At 35.9% G+C, this 13,735-nt stretch overlaps 1 protein-coding gene and 1 long non-coding RNA gene across 12 annotated transcripts in view; one reads left to right on the top strand and one right to left on the bottom strand.

Annotated features, from left to right (window-relative positions):
* LOC129747362 (hemicentin-1-like) overlaps positions 1 to 13,735 on the bottom strand; it is a 485,337-nt gene that overhangs the window by 168,226 nt on the left and 303,376 nt on the right. The gene's annotated exons all lie outside the window — the stretch shown is intronic.
* Positions 2,885 to 3,799, top strand: LOC129747366 (uncharacterized). The gene is made up of 3 exons (XR_008737493.1): positions 2,885 to 3,471; positions 3,530 to 3,605; positions 3,664 to 3,799. It is a non-coding gene; the product is annotated as an uncharacterized LOC129747366 (long non-coding RNA).

The raw sequence follows: 13,735 nt of genomic DNA, 5'->3' as shown, positions 1-13,735 counted from the left end.
AATTCCCCGATAGCTACCCTATGGCACTTAGCAGACTGGAGGGACTGGAACGAAGAATGGCCCAAAAACCGGAGTTAGGTGAAAATGTTCGTCGACAAATACGTGAATACGTGGAAAAAGGATATGCCCATCGTGCAACGAAAATGGAATTGGACCAAGCAGACCCCAGAAGAATCTGGTACTTACCGTTAGGTCTCGTGACCAACCCAAAGAAACCCTCAAAGGTACGCATGATCTGGGATGCGGCGGCCAAAGTGGACGGCATCTCCCTTAACAGTATGCTACTAAAAGGCCCCGACCAGCTCGCTTCCCTCGTGGCAATACTGTTCCGCTTTCGACAATTTTATGTGGCTGTTAGCTCTGACATTAAAGAAATGTTTCATCAAATCCGTATCCGGGATGATGATAAACATTCTCAGCGATTTTTATGGCGAGAAAACCCTACGGAAGGACCTACGGTTTACCTTATGGATGTGTGCACATTTGGGAGCACCTGTTCTCCGGCCTCCGCGCAGTTTGTGAAGAACTTGAACGCTACTAATCATGCCGACCTTTATCCGGAAGCCTCGAGAGCGATCCAATTTGATACCTACGTGGACGACTATCTATCGAGTTTCAGTTCGCAAGAAGAAGCAGCCAAAACTGCCGTCGAAGTTCGTCTGGTTAACAAAAATGGAGGGTTCCAGCTACACCACTGGAGATCGAACAGCACGATTGTGATGGAGGCGTTAAACGAAAAACAAGTTATCGAGAAGAAGAATCTTAGTTCGCTGGATAATACCGATACAGAAAGGGTGCTGGGTCTACTCTGGGACCCCTCTACGGATGAATTAAGTTTTTCTACTGATATGAAACCCGAAGTTAGGATCCTCATCGCACAGAATATAAAACCTACAAAACGACAAGTTCTACGCTGCGTCATGTCTCTGTACGACCCACTAGGAGTTCTAGCACCATACATCATTCATGGAAGAATTTTGATCCAGAACTTATGGCGTGCAAAAACCACCTGGGATGAGCAAATCCCCGACGAAGCCTTTGAACGATGGACACAGTGGTTTTGTGTCATAGAGCACATAGCAAAAATTCGTATTCCTAGATGCTACTTTCCTAACGCTAACCGTGGAACCTACGATAACGTAGAGTTGCATGCCTTCGTCGACGCTAGCGAGGTTGCTTATTGTTGCGTTATATATTTCAGAACACTGAACCCTAACCTCGAATCGCAATGCAGCCTAATCACAGCCAAAGCCAAAGTAGCACCACTCAAACCATGGTCCATACCACGCCTCGAACTTCAAGCGTGCGTGTGGGGTGCTCGCCAGACAAAGTTCGTGCAAGAAAACCATAGTGTACCGATATCGAGAACCATACTGTGGACAGACTCGATGACGGCACTGTCCTGGATAAATGCTGACCCTCGAAATTACCGGCCGTTCGTTTCCAACAGAATCGTTGAGATTCAGGAGTTAACATCAGAATGTGAATGGAAATGGATTCCAAGTAAATTAAACCCCGCTGATGAAGCGACAAAGTGGGGAACCGGACCCTACTTTACACAAGATAGTTTTTGGTTTAGTGGGCCTGACTTTCTAAAATTACCCGAAAGTGATTGGCCGTTTTTGAAAGGGACTCCCACGACAACCACCGAAGAAATCCGCGCATCCGTTCTGCATCATACTCTTGATCAACCTTTGGTCGAATATGAAAACTTCAGCTCGTGGGAAAAACTACAACGAACGTACGCTTTCATTTTGCGATTTGCAAAAAATGCCAAAAAAAATAACCCCAAACAAAGGGGTCATCTCCAACAAAACGAACTACGAGAAGCAGAAGAGGAAATCTTTAGGCAGATTCAAAAGGAAGCTTTTGCAGATGAAATAGCGACCCTTGAAAAAGGTTTACCAATAGGAGCAAGTCGGAAGCTGGTCAACAAGGAAAGCAAAATCTATAAAACGATACCCCAGTTAGACGACCGCGGACTTCTGCGTCAAAATAGTCGAATTGAAGCTGCGAAGGACTTCCCATACAGTGTACGTTACCCGATAATTCTGCCAAATAACCATCGAGTCACTGAACTTCTTGCTGATCGTTATCATCGCATCTTTCGCCACGGCAACTCGGAAACGGTTGTAAATGAAATGAGACAAGTCTACGCAATTCCTGGACTGCGGGTGTTGGCTAAAAGAGTAAGTAAAGAATGTCAGTGGTGCAAAATACGTCGGGCAAAACCTTCGATACCCCCTATGGCTCCGCTACCATTAGCCCGCTTAGCACATCACGAGCGAGCATTCACGTTCACGGGCCTTGATTACTTTGGCCCTTTACTTGTTAAAGTAGGAAGGGCTAGCATTAAACGCTGGATAGCTCTTTTTACGTGCTTGACCACTAGAGCCGTACACCTAGAGGTCGCCCACTTCCTTACAACCGCTTCATGTATCTCATGCGTTAAACGCTTCGTCGGTCGCCGTGGTACGCCGTACGAGTTTTTCACAGATAATGGTACCAACTTCCAAGGAGCAGAACGTGTCCTTAGAGAACAGATAAGCCAAGGCCTGTCTGCTACGTTTACCAGCAGCGATACTAAATGGACGTTCATACCACCGGGAGCTCCACATATGGGAGGCGCCTGGGAGCGTCTTGTCCAATCGGTTAAGCGCGCCATGGACTATGCTTTCAACGAGGAAAAGCTTGATGAAGAGGGGTTGATGACACTAGTTGTGGAAGTTGAGAGTATGGTGAACACTAGACCACTGACTTACTTACCAATTGAATCGGAAGAGTCAGAGGCATTAACTCCTAACCACTTTCTGCTACTAAGTTCAAACGGAGCCAAAACCACTTGGGTAGATAAAAAATCCCGTTCAGATCAGAAAGCCAAATTAGGTTGCGCAGAACTTAGACACCTACTAGGCCGCTCATGGGATAATATCCAGAACCAACTGGATAAATTCTGGGAGCGTTGGATCAAGGAATACCTTCCAGTAATAAGACGACAGTCAAAGTGGTTCGAGGACTCCAGGCAGTTGGACGAAGGAGACGTCGTGATGGTGATTGACCCTACAAAGCGCAATGGATGGGAACGAGGCAGAATTCTTCGATTGATACACAACCCAGATGGACGTGCAAGGCAAGCTGTGGTACGAACAACTAGTGGCGAGCACAAACGTCCGGTGTCGCGACTGGCATTATTAGATGTTAAAGGTCGTACGATTCCGGAAGATACCGAAACGCACCAGGGGGAGACTGTCGCCGAACAAACAGCAACATTGGCGACACTGGCGTGAAGAGACAGTTCATCTGACAGTTGACACGAGCACTTTAGTCGAACATTAACCTAAGAACTTCCGTTCTCATAGATAGCTAGAATTGCTATAGTTTTATATTCCTTCTAAAAGTTATCAGCCTGTTGAGCTACATTCGGTGAAAGAATTCATTAGTGCTAATAATCATAGCTAGTTTTATACACAGGTATAGCTAAAACTGAACTATCTATTTTGTGAATTCTTATTACTAACTTTATTGATAGGTTGTGTAGGTACTTGATCTGCATCATACACGTTGGATTCCGACTCCGATTTCGGATACTTAGTCTCCGCTAATAAGTAAATTTGATTAATAATTTACGTTACAAAGCTGTTTACTAATGAAATTCATACGCAGGTCTTCATCTACCGAGAATAGCAATAGCTAGTTGCCAAATAACAAATCGGCGTTAATTGGACTGAAATGTAAGTCACATAACCTACAAACTTGTAATCACCATCTAAATAATAATTATATTAATTTTAGTTTGAAGCTACAATAAACACAATTGCTATCAAAACTCATCCAAGTCTATTTGGCAACATCGAACCTTCCAATCATTGGAGTTCAATGTTCCTATATGAAGCCCCTGGAGCCGAAGGGCTATAAGTGACAAAATGGAAAAAAACTGAGTACCGCCAATGATCTGATGCTATTTAAATCACCATTTTATTCAACTATTTTCTAATGTTTTGGTCTCTGTGAAAAAAAACTTTTTTTACTGAAAGCCATCAACTCTAACGTGATTCCCAGAAAATAGTGTTTTTTTCATTGGGACCAAAATATTGAAAAAAAAAATTGTAATCAACGTTGATTTTTTATTTTCCGACTTTATGCTTTGGTACTTTTATTGGATCCAATTTTATTGGATCTAAAAACTTTTATTTTTGATCCAACATGTCGGTGTTTGTAAAAACCTTCATCAGAGATCCTGTGAGTATTTTAACAACTAGTGAAGTGTATAGTATGGGTTGATTTCTTAGTTTCTAGCGTTACTTTCAAAATAGTAGATTTTGAATTGCGTTCGTAAAAGCGTATTGTGCGGATGTGTTGGGGTGGAGTTTCACTGTGAATTGGTAAAATTATGTTTTTGGTTGCCTTATATGGCTAAAAGACGAACTTACATTCAAATTTTAAATTTATAATTTTATAACATTGAACCCAAATCAGGACATAGTTTCTTCTTGCGTTGTTTTCTGGATATCGAAATTTATGACAAGTTTTCAATCGGTTTTTTTTTTGTAATTGTGTTTGTGTAAGATGTCTAAAACGAATGCAAAGATGGAGTTAAGATTTTTATGAGTATGTGTTTGTTTTCGTTTTCTGATAACCTGGTAAAACATATTGACTTCGTTTTCAAATGTTGAGAAACTAGAATAATATACCTACATAATAAATTACCACAAAACCTTACTCTTTTGAAGATTTTGTGGTGAAAACGAGACTTCTTTTCATGATCAGGAAACAGAAGCTTACCTCAATTGGCTCACCAAGTTAAAAACACTTTTACAGAACATTTTTCTACTTTGATGGCCATAGTTCCGAATTTTTACCACTTAATTAAATAAAATATCGCTCAAATTTTTCACTTTTTCATCACAGCAGAAACAAATTATCTCTAGATCAAATATTTCCAAAACCACATCACCAAAAATTTCCAATAACGGTTATGATGAACATTTATAATAAAATTCAGTTCTCAAGCGGGGGGTAACTATGATATATTGTACTCTCGGATAAACTTTCACTTTACATGATACATTTTGTATGCTTTTTCCGGATAATTCCACTTTTTTGAGATAGAAAATTCAGACAGACTTCACCGTTACTCTAAATTCACTATTTAAAATTCATTTTTCGTAAAAAATTCTTCAAACGTAGAGAAACTTGACCCAAGTGAAAAAAAACACGACTGCTCTTCACCAAGGCTTGCTTAGATATCCCGAAAACAGTATGAACATTTTTTATTTTTTAATATTTTTCGATTAATAAATCTTAGTTGGTTTCCACAGAGAAAAAGTCTTCATTTGGTTTAGTAATTTTCAATGCATCAGCAAAATGATAATCGAATGTTACGTTTCACGAGTGGGAAAACTAATTCATTTACTAAATCTATTCAAATTGCGTTTAAGCTTTGAATGTGATTTGAAAAAAAAAATCGGATCTTTTGTGAAAGGTTTTGATTACGATTTTTGATTTTCAATTACTAATCCGAGCTCTAATTATGTGTATTCATGCATGTTTTTTATTTGATTTTGATTCTTAGTAACTTAATAGCTTCTTACACTGCCCAAAAGGTTGGGATCACCTCAAAAACATAAAAATTTTGATCAGCCATATCTCAGCCATCTTATTACATATTGGAATTCATTTGATCTCATTCAAGAAATCGTTAGCAAAACCTTCTTTGAATGTATTTGACAAAATGTTAGTACTGAGTTGATATGACTTAAATTTAGCTTAAAGAAGGGACATTTAAAAAAAAAACCGTACCTAAAATTCAAACCCGATCATCTCAGAGTGGGGTGGACAAAATTTCAAAATAAGAGTTGCATTCGAATCCTTTTTTTCATGCTTATTAAAATACATTTGTTTGATTTTGTGCGAGAAATTTGCAATGTTTTTTTTAAATATATAAAATAGCTACTTGAGTCATCGTCCAAAAGTTTGGGATCATTTCATAGTACGGTATAACGGCCAAAAGATTGGGATCAGTGTTCTAAAACATGCACTTTTATTTCACGGGTATCTCTGTTATCAAACAATGTATTGTTTATCTGGTAAGCTGATTTGGAAGCTAATGAGTTGAACTTGCTTTATGAATTTTCAGTTGAAATATTTTTGAATACTAACAACATTAGATCTTTAGCTAAAGTTTCATCATTTTCTGATGATTTTTACCAAATAGTCTAACCGTTAAAAAAATATGCAAATTTGTTTTGACCATATGTTACTTAGTTGTTTTACAAGTCATTGCAGATTGAATTGGCTTATATGAGAGCTTATCATCTGCACTAACTTACGAAACAGTTAAATAGTTAAAAGTAAAAATCTTCATATCATATGATTTTTGATATCACAACTTCATACTCAATTAAAAACTAATGTTCTAATTTTGGTTAACGTTTTAATGATAATAGTTTGAGATAATTTTTTTGATACAAGCCAAATTAAGTACAATTTATAAGCTTGCAAATAAGCTAATTTATTAATGTATATAGATCATATTTTGATTTTGGTTTTTATTCTAATTAAACCTGAATTCAAGTGGAAACAAATGTTTCAAAATACAACTCCGCAAACTACACAAAATTTACTTAAAGCTTATTAACTTATAAAAAAAATTATTTCAACGAACACAACACACACGATTGCCATAAAATGGAGAGAAATTGTTAGTTATATGTCATTGTATAAACATCAATTTTTGTACTGTTTAATAATATTTTAAAAAATATGAAAACGAATTAAAAAAAAAAGAAATAGTTCATATTCAAAACGACCCGTATAAAAAATCTTAATAAATAAAATAAATCAGAATCCAATCGATTTTATCCGTAACCACCACTAAAGTATCGATTGATGAAGCATATAAGTGGCAGCATGAAAACCATGTTAAACTAACTAACGATCGTACCGAATCTAGCGTTAAAATTGCCATGACTCATGATCAAAACATAATTTAGCTCGTAGAGAAGAGCAGGTACAGCAAGTCAAGTCATATCGGAGCCCATCATAGAAGAAGGATGAAGGAAGGTGGATAACGCTAATGTCGCTCAACCATGCGGAACAAATTGCACCTGAAAACGAGCCAACTTGGATGCATTCTTTGCATTTCTTTTCTCCCAGCCTGCTTTGTGCTGTTTGGCTGATGGAATGACCAAAAGAAGGAAACTCGGAACCCGAAAAAAAGGCAACCTTAAAACGACAACCCAAAAAAAAGGATCCGTGCTGCTGCTTTGATGTATCCTGTGTGCTGTGCATTGTCACTGTTGTCTGCTTCTGACGGTGTTGTCCGCTTGCTTTCCTCCTAAGAGAGTTCCTTTCGGAGAAGATCATACCGGGAGGAGGATTCCGGGCTGTAAACTGAACGCACATGGCGTTACGCTCATCAAGCGATTCTCCACGACCTGTTCCATTTCTATGGTTGGTCTTCCTTGACGAGGGTTTTTCTGTTGGATCACTACGCTGTAGGTCACGCCGAATTAAGGGTTCAATTTAGCTGGCAAACTTCATAATGCGTGCTGGCGTGGGATCTCGGAATTCGGGGCAGCTGTGGACTTGCAATTCCAATCCGTTTTTTTTTTGTCTTTGTTCATCTTTGAAAAAACGTAAAATAAACCAACAATAGGTGCAAATCTGTCAGAAATCACTAATTCGCCACGGTTGACTCTATTGTCCGGGAATTTGTTCGCCTATGCTCCACGGTATTTCTCCACGGTGCCGCCAAAAATCCGACAAGCTCACTCCAATGCTCATATTCTGGCTGTTATCCGAGTCGAAATCGATTTTTGGGCTTGTTACTAGAGGAAAAACATATCAATTGAAGTGATTTGTTCTAATACTCTGAGCATGAAAAATTTTTGGTTATGCAATTGATGCAAATGGAGAAAAATGTCATAAAATTCAATATATGTAATCATTCAAAATTAACTAAATTACTCTCTTCTGACGTTCCAATTTGAGCCGAAAATATCTATTTTTACTCTAGTATGTGTTGTGAGCCTACTTGGTTGAATAATTCTACTGAATCAAAGCAACCGAAGAATTCCCTTTGATTCAACCGCGGTATAAGAAAAGTTCAGGTACTGGTATTTCGATAGCAACATACTATCTTCTTCAGAGAGCGTTTAGTAAAAGTAGGCAATAGTTGGTATATTTTTTTTTTTTTATTTATCGATAATATGTTGAATGAGAATAATATGATTGTGAATCGTTCTCTCAGATTTTTAAGAAACTACTCAAATTTTCATACTGTTAGAAAGCGCGTAAAAGTGACGCAACAATGCACGATGAGACCCAACATCCCAATACAATCGAATCCTCAGATTTAAGGACCTTGAACTATACTTAGCTTGCCTGAAATTTTATCAAAAATTTAAACCTGTCCTCGCATTTGACCGAGCCATCTGAGTGAAGTGTTACAATTATCTATTTTCAATCAATCAATCAATTTTATTATCAATTGCTCATATTTTGATAACGGTTCATTCTACAAAAATACTTTTAGTTTCAAATTGTAGCGCTTTAAAATCTGATCTGATCTGAATTTCAATGAGCGCAATATACAGTGGAATTTTCGTAAAATTTAACAAAAATATTTTCGCAAACGTTGTGATGTCACGCTGGAATGGGTCATATTTAGTTTAGGTTTAGTTTAATATATTTGTTTCCTTCCATCTAAGCGATTGAAAAAATCCCATAAGTTTCAAAAGAAAAAAGAGAAAAAACGTCCAGAAGTTGAAGCAAACTTCAAATTCATAACCTTTTGCTTATGAGGAATTTGGGCATATGAAGGCAAAATAGTCAAATTTCATCAAGAAAATGTTGACTTTACATTCCATTATGTAACTCAAATTTCGGTTTGTCAAAGCCGCTTAAATATTATTAGAAAAGCTCTCGTAAGTTTTATGAAATCTTCTAGAAACCCGGGACGAACTTCTAAAAATCTTGATTGGTGGAGAAAGATCGAGCAGAAAGCATCGATGGGTGTTTATTTTTGGAAATCGAGCCGTTTCTAAAAGCCTTTGACGGTGGCGGCTTAGAAATAGGAAAAAAAAATCGAAAGCCGGTTGGTATCCACCATTTTCGATTTAATCGAATCTAATGGTGCCTAATGGGCCAATACATTCAGGCGAAAAGGATCAGCCCAAAACCCCGTTTCGCTTCGAAGCCGTGTCTGTTTGGGGCTGTCTGTCTGTCTGTCTGTCTGTCTGTCTACCTGCCTATATGGATGTGATTATTGGCGAACGTGTGTCAATTTCAATGAGACATCCCTCGGTGGAAGATTTTTTCAACCTCCCCCGCATCTTCTCTCTCTCTATCTATCTGCTTATGGATGGATGCGCGCAAATTTGCGGAATTGCTTGCTGGTTTTGCGGTTTTGCGGTGAAAATGTTGGTGATGATTATATTATAAACTTCAACTCAAGACCGGCGAGCGAATTGAGTAAAACCATTCGAGCCATAGCTAGCCTGAGTGGAGGGAAGTGGGTAAAATCTTCCCGTTTCTCCTGCTTTCCGGAAGAAAACTTCGGCTTTGGCTCCGGCTAAGGTTTTTCATTCGACGAAAGGAACCGGATGCAATCCGATTAGTGGGATTATTCTTAATTGGCCTTTTAGCGATGTTTCGCGGATTTTTATTCTTTCTTCCATCTCTCTTGCTTATCCGGTTTTTTTTTCTGGTTCGTGGGATCACTTTGAAGAAAGAACTGACCCGAAGGCGGTCACTCACTCCGGGAATCAGTTTGATGTTACTTATTTCTGTGTCGATGCCGTGTTTGCCCATCAGGTAATTGCTTATTGGAGGTACTTGGTCCATGTCCTGAGATATCCTGACAAGGAGGAGTACCGGATGCTGGGTCGCTCTGGTTGTCCGGCGACGACGGGGATTATCTTTCTTGAGAGTCGTTTTTTCTTCTATCATCATCTCCCTCAACTTCAACAGATTATAATGTGTACCTACTTTGAAATGGACTGGTTGCCATTTTTTGGATTCGGGATCAATTGCATTAATGAAGCAACCCCGGATTAGAGGGTCAGCTTTATTTATTTTGCTATCAATTTTTGGTTCCCTCGCTTAACCCTTGCTAATTGATTGCGGATTTAGACAGACATTTTGTGATTTTTTGTTATTTTAAGGTTGATTTCTATTAAATGGAAAAAAAAAATTATAAATCATACGTTTAAATCCATTTGATTTTGGAATAATTGTGATAGAATTGATTCCAAAACAAAAACGATGTAATAAATGTCGAAATTGTCAAAATTGTCAAAATTGTCAAAATTGTCAAAATTGTCAAAATTGTCAAAATTGTCAAAATTGTCAAAATTGTCAAAATTGTCAAAATTGTCAAAATTGTCAAAATTGTCAAAATTGTCAAAATTGTCAAAATTGTCAAAATTGTCAAAATTGTCAAAATTGTCAAAATTGTCAAAATTGTCAAAATTGTCAAAATTGTCAAAATTGTCAAAATTGTCAAAATTGTCAAAATTGTCAAAATTGTCAAAATTGTAAAAATTGTAAAAATTGTAAAAATTGTAAAAATTGTCAAAATTGTCAAAATTGTCAAAATTGCCAAAATTGTCAAAATTGTCAAAATTGTCAAAATTGTCAAAATTGTCAAAATTGTCAAAATTGTCAAAATTGTCAAAATTGTCAAAATTGTCAAAATTGTCAAAATTGTCAAAATTGTCAAAATTGTCAAAATTGTCAAAATTGTCAAAATTGTCAAAATTGTCAAAATTGTCAAAATTGTCAAAATTGTCAAAATTGTCAAAATTGTCAAAATTGTCAAAATTGTCAAAATTGTCAAAATTGTCAAAATTGTCAAAATTGTCAAAATTGTCAAAATTGTCAAAATTGTCAAAATTGTCAAAATTGTCAAAATTGTCAAAATTGTCAAATCTGTCAAAATTGTCAAAATTGTCAAAATTGTCAAAATTGTCAAAATTGTCAAAATTGTCAAAATTGTCAAAATTGTCCAAATTGTCAAAATTGTCAAAATTGTCAAAATTGTCAAAATTGTCAAAATTGTCAAAATTGTCAAAATTGTCAAAATTGTCAAAATTGTCAAAATTGTCAAAATTGTCAAAATTGTCAAAATTGTCAAAATTGTCAAAATTGTCAAAATTGTCAAAATTGTCAAAATTGTCAAAATTGTCAAAATTGTCAAAATTGTCAAAATTGTCAAAATTGTCAAAATTGTCAAAATTGTCAAAATTGTCAAAATTGTCAAAATTGTCAAAATTGTCAAAATTGTCAAAATTGTCAAAATTGTCAAAATTGTCAAAATTGTCAAAATTGTCAAAATTGTCAAAATTGTCAAAATTGTCAAAATTGTCAAAATTGTCAAAATTGTCAAAATTGTCAAAATTGTCAAAATTGTCAAAATTGTCAAAATTGTCAAAATTGTCAAAATTGGCATAATTTGCAAAATTTGCAAAATTGCCAAAATTGTCAAAATTGTCAAAATTGTCAAAATTGTCAAAATTGTCAAAATTGTCAAAATTGTCAAAATTGTCAAAATTGTCAAAATTGTCAAAATTGTCAAAATTGTCAAAATTGTCAAAATTGTCAAAATTGTCAAAATTGTCAAAATTGTCAAAATTGTCAAAATTGTCAATATTGTCAAAATTGTCAAAATTGTCAAAATTGTCAAAATTGTCAAAATTGTCAAAATTGTCAAAATTGTCAAAATTGTCAAAATTGTCAAAATTGTCAAAATTGTCAAAATTGTCAAAATTGTCAAAATTGTCAACATTGTCAAAATTGTCAAAATTGTCAAAATTGTCAAAATTTTCAAAATTGTCAAAATTGTCAAAATTGTCAAAATTGTCAAAATTGTCAAAATTGGCATAATTTGCAAAATTGTCAAGTTTGCCAAAATTGTCAAAATTGTCAAAATTGTCAAAATTGTCAAAATTGTCAAAATTGTCAAAATTGTCAAAATTGTCAAAATTGTCAAAATTGTCAAAATTGTCAAAATTGTCAAAATTGTCAAAATTGTCAAAATTGTCAAAATTGTCAAAATTGTCAAAATTATCAAAATTGTCAAAATTGTCAAAATTGTCAAAATTGTCAAAATTGTCAAAATTGTCAAAATTGTCAAAATTGTCAAATTTGTCAAAATTGTCAAAATTGTCAAAATTGTCAAAATTGTCAAAATTGTCAAAATTGTCAAAATTGTCAAAATTGTCAAAATTGTCAAAATTGTCAAAATTGTCAAAATTGTCAAAATTGTCAAAATTGTCAAAATTGTCAAAATCGTCAAAATTGTCAAAATTGTTAAAATTGTCAAAATTGTCAAAATTGTCAAAATTGTCAAAATTGTCAAAATTGTCAAAATTGTCAAAATTGTCAAAATTGTCAAAATTGTCAAAATTGTCAAAATTGTCAAAATTGTCAAAATTGTCAAAATTGTCAAAATTGTCAAAATTGTCAAAACTGTCAAAATTGTCAAAATTGTCAAAATTGTCAAAATTGTCAAAATTGTCAAAATTGTCAAAATTGTCAAAACTATCAAAATTGTCAAAATTGTCAAAATTGTCAAAATTTTCAAACAAAATTTTCTATTGAGGTGAACTTGCACTTTCTTTCTCATACAGCAATGTTGTAAACAAACCGAATCACAACAAGCACCTTTCCGAATGTTTAATTCAGCTGCAAACAAAGCAAAATGAAGGTATCAAAATCCTAATCATAGTAGCCGTCGCTCTCTTAATACAATTTCATCTTCAACCGATTCACTTTCAGCCTTCTTTAGTTAGTTTGGATGTAAGGATTCACTTTAGAGGCAGACTGTTGCCGTCGACGTCGTCGCCGCTTACTTTGATCACAGCTCACTACTAAGTATAAGCATTCCAATTTGTGTGTCACAATACTGTGTAATTTGTAAACTATTCATTTCAAAAGGCTTACCAATTTTAAGCTGCCACAAGCTGCAGAGTTCCCCATCACCGGATCCTTCATATATCTATGTTACCTATAAACGAATCTGTTTACTTCAAAATCTTGGTGAACGAGCAATTGGGATCCGGGAATGGGTGAATCCTGGATGTGGTGCAGGTCTTTTACGTTTTCCACCACGTCGTCGTCGTGTGTCTCTGCTTCTGTAGTGTTCCATCTAGTTTTTTGGTACGAAGCCAAGTGAACCGCAAGGCAACTCGCTGCTGCTGCTCGACATACAGACACACTTACCTATTAGGTAGCTAGCTACTCGTATGAAGATACATCTCACCAGAGCTAAGGTGCAGAAACTGTACAGACACACATATGTTAGGCTTCTGAGCATTCCAATTCCGGGGAAAACGTTGTCAACGTGAATTAGTTCTGAAACTGAAACAGTAGTGGCAGGCAGCATCTTTTGGGGCCCAAAGTAGCGAACTCATTCATCTACCCGGTTCCTTTCCTTCTTCGTCATCCGGGAACTCTTCTTCTGTGTCACTGCACTCTGCACATACGTTGGACGTCTAGTCGCGTCATTTGATGCATGCAGCAGCAGTAGCACATGCCATGGCACGGAGCGCCACCTACCTACTTTCAAAAATGTTATCCTACTTTCCTGATTAGGGTTGGCAAGCTTTTTTTTATTTAACATTATTTACAATCACAAATATCACTTGAACACAATTATATTTCGTTCACAATTCTTAAACCATCATTTACTCGTGGAATTTAGCTTAAATTGAAGATGATGATTATTTTTCCA

Source organism: Uranotaenia lowii, chromosome 2 (genome assembly GCF_029784155.1).
Source record: "Uranotaenia lowii strain MFRU-FL chromosome 2, ASM2978415v1, whole genome shotgun sequence".
Classification (NCBI taxonomy): domain Eukaryota; kingdom Metazoa; phylum Arthropoda; class Insecta; order Diptera; family Culicidae; genus Uranotaenia; species Uranotaenia lowii.
This window is presented reverse-complemented; position numbering and strand designations above follow the sequence as displayed.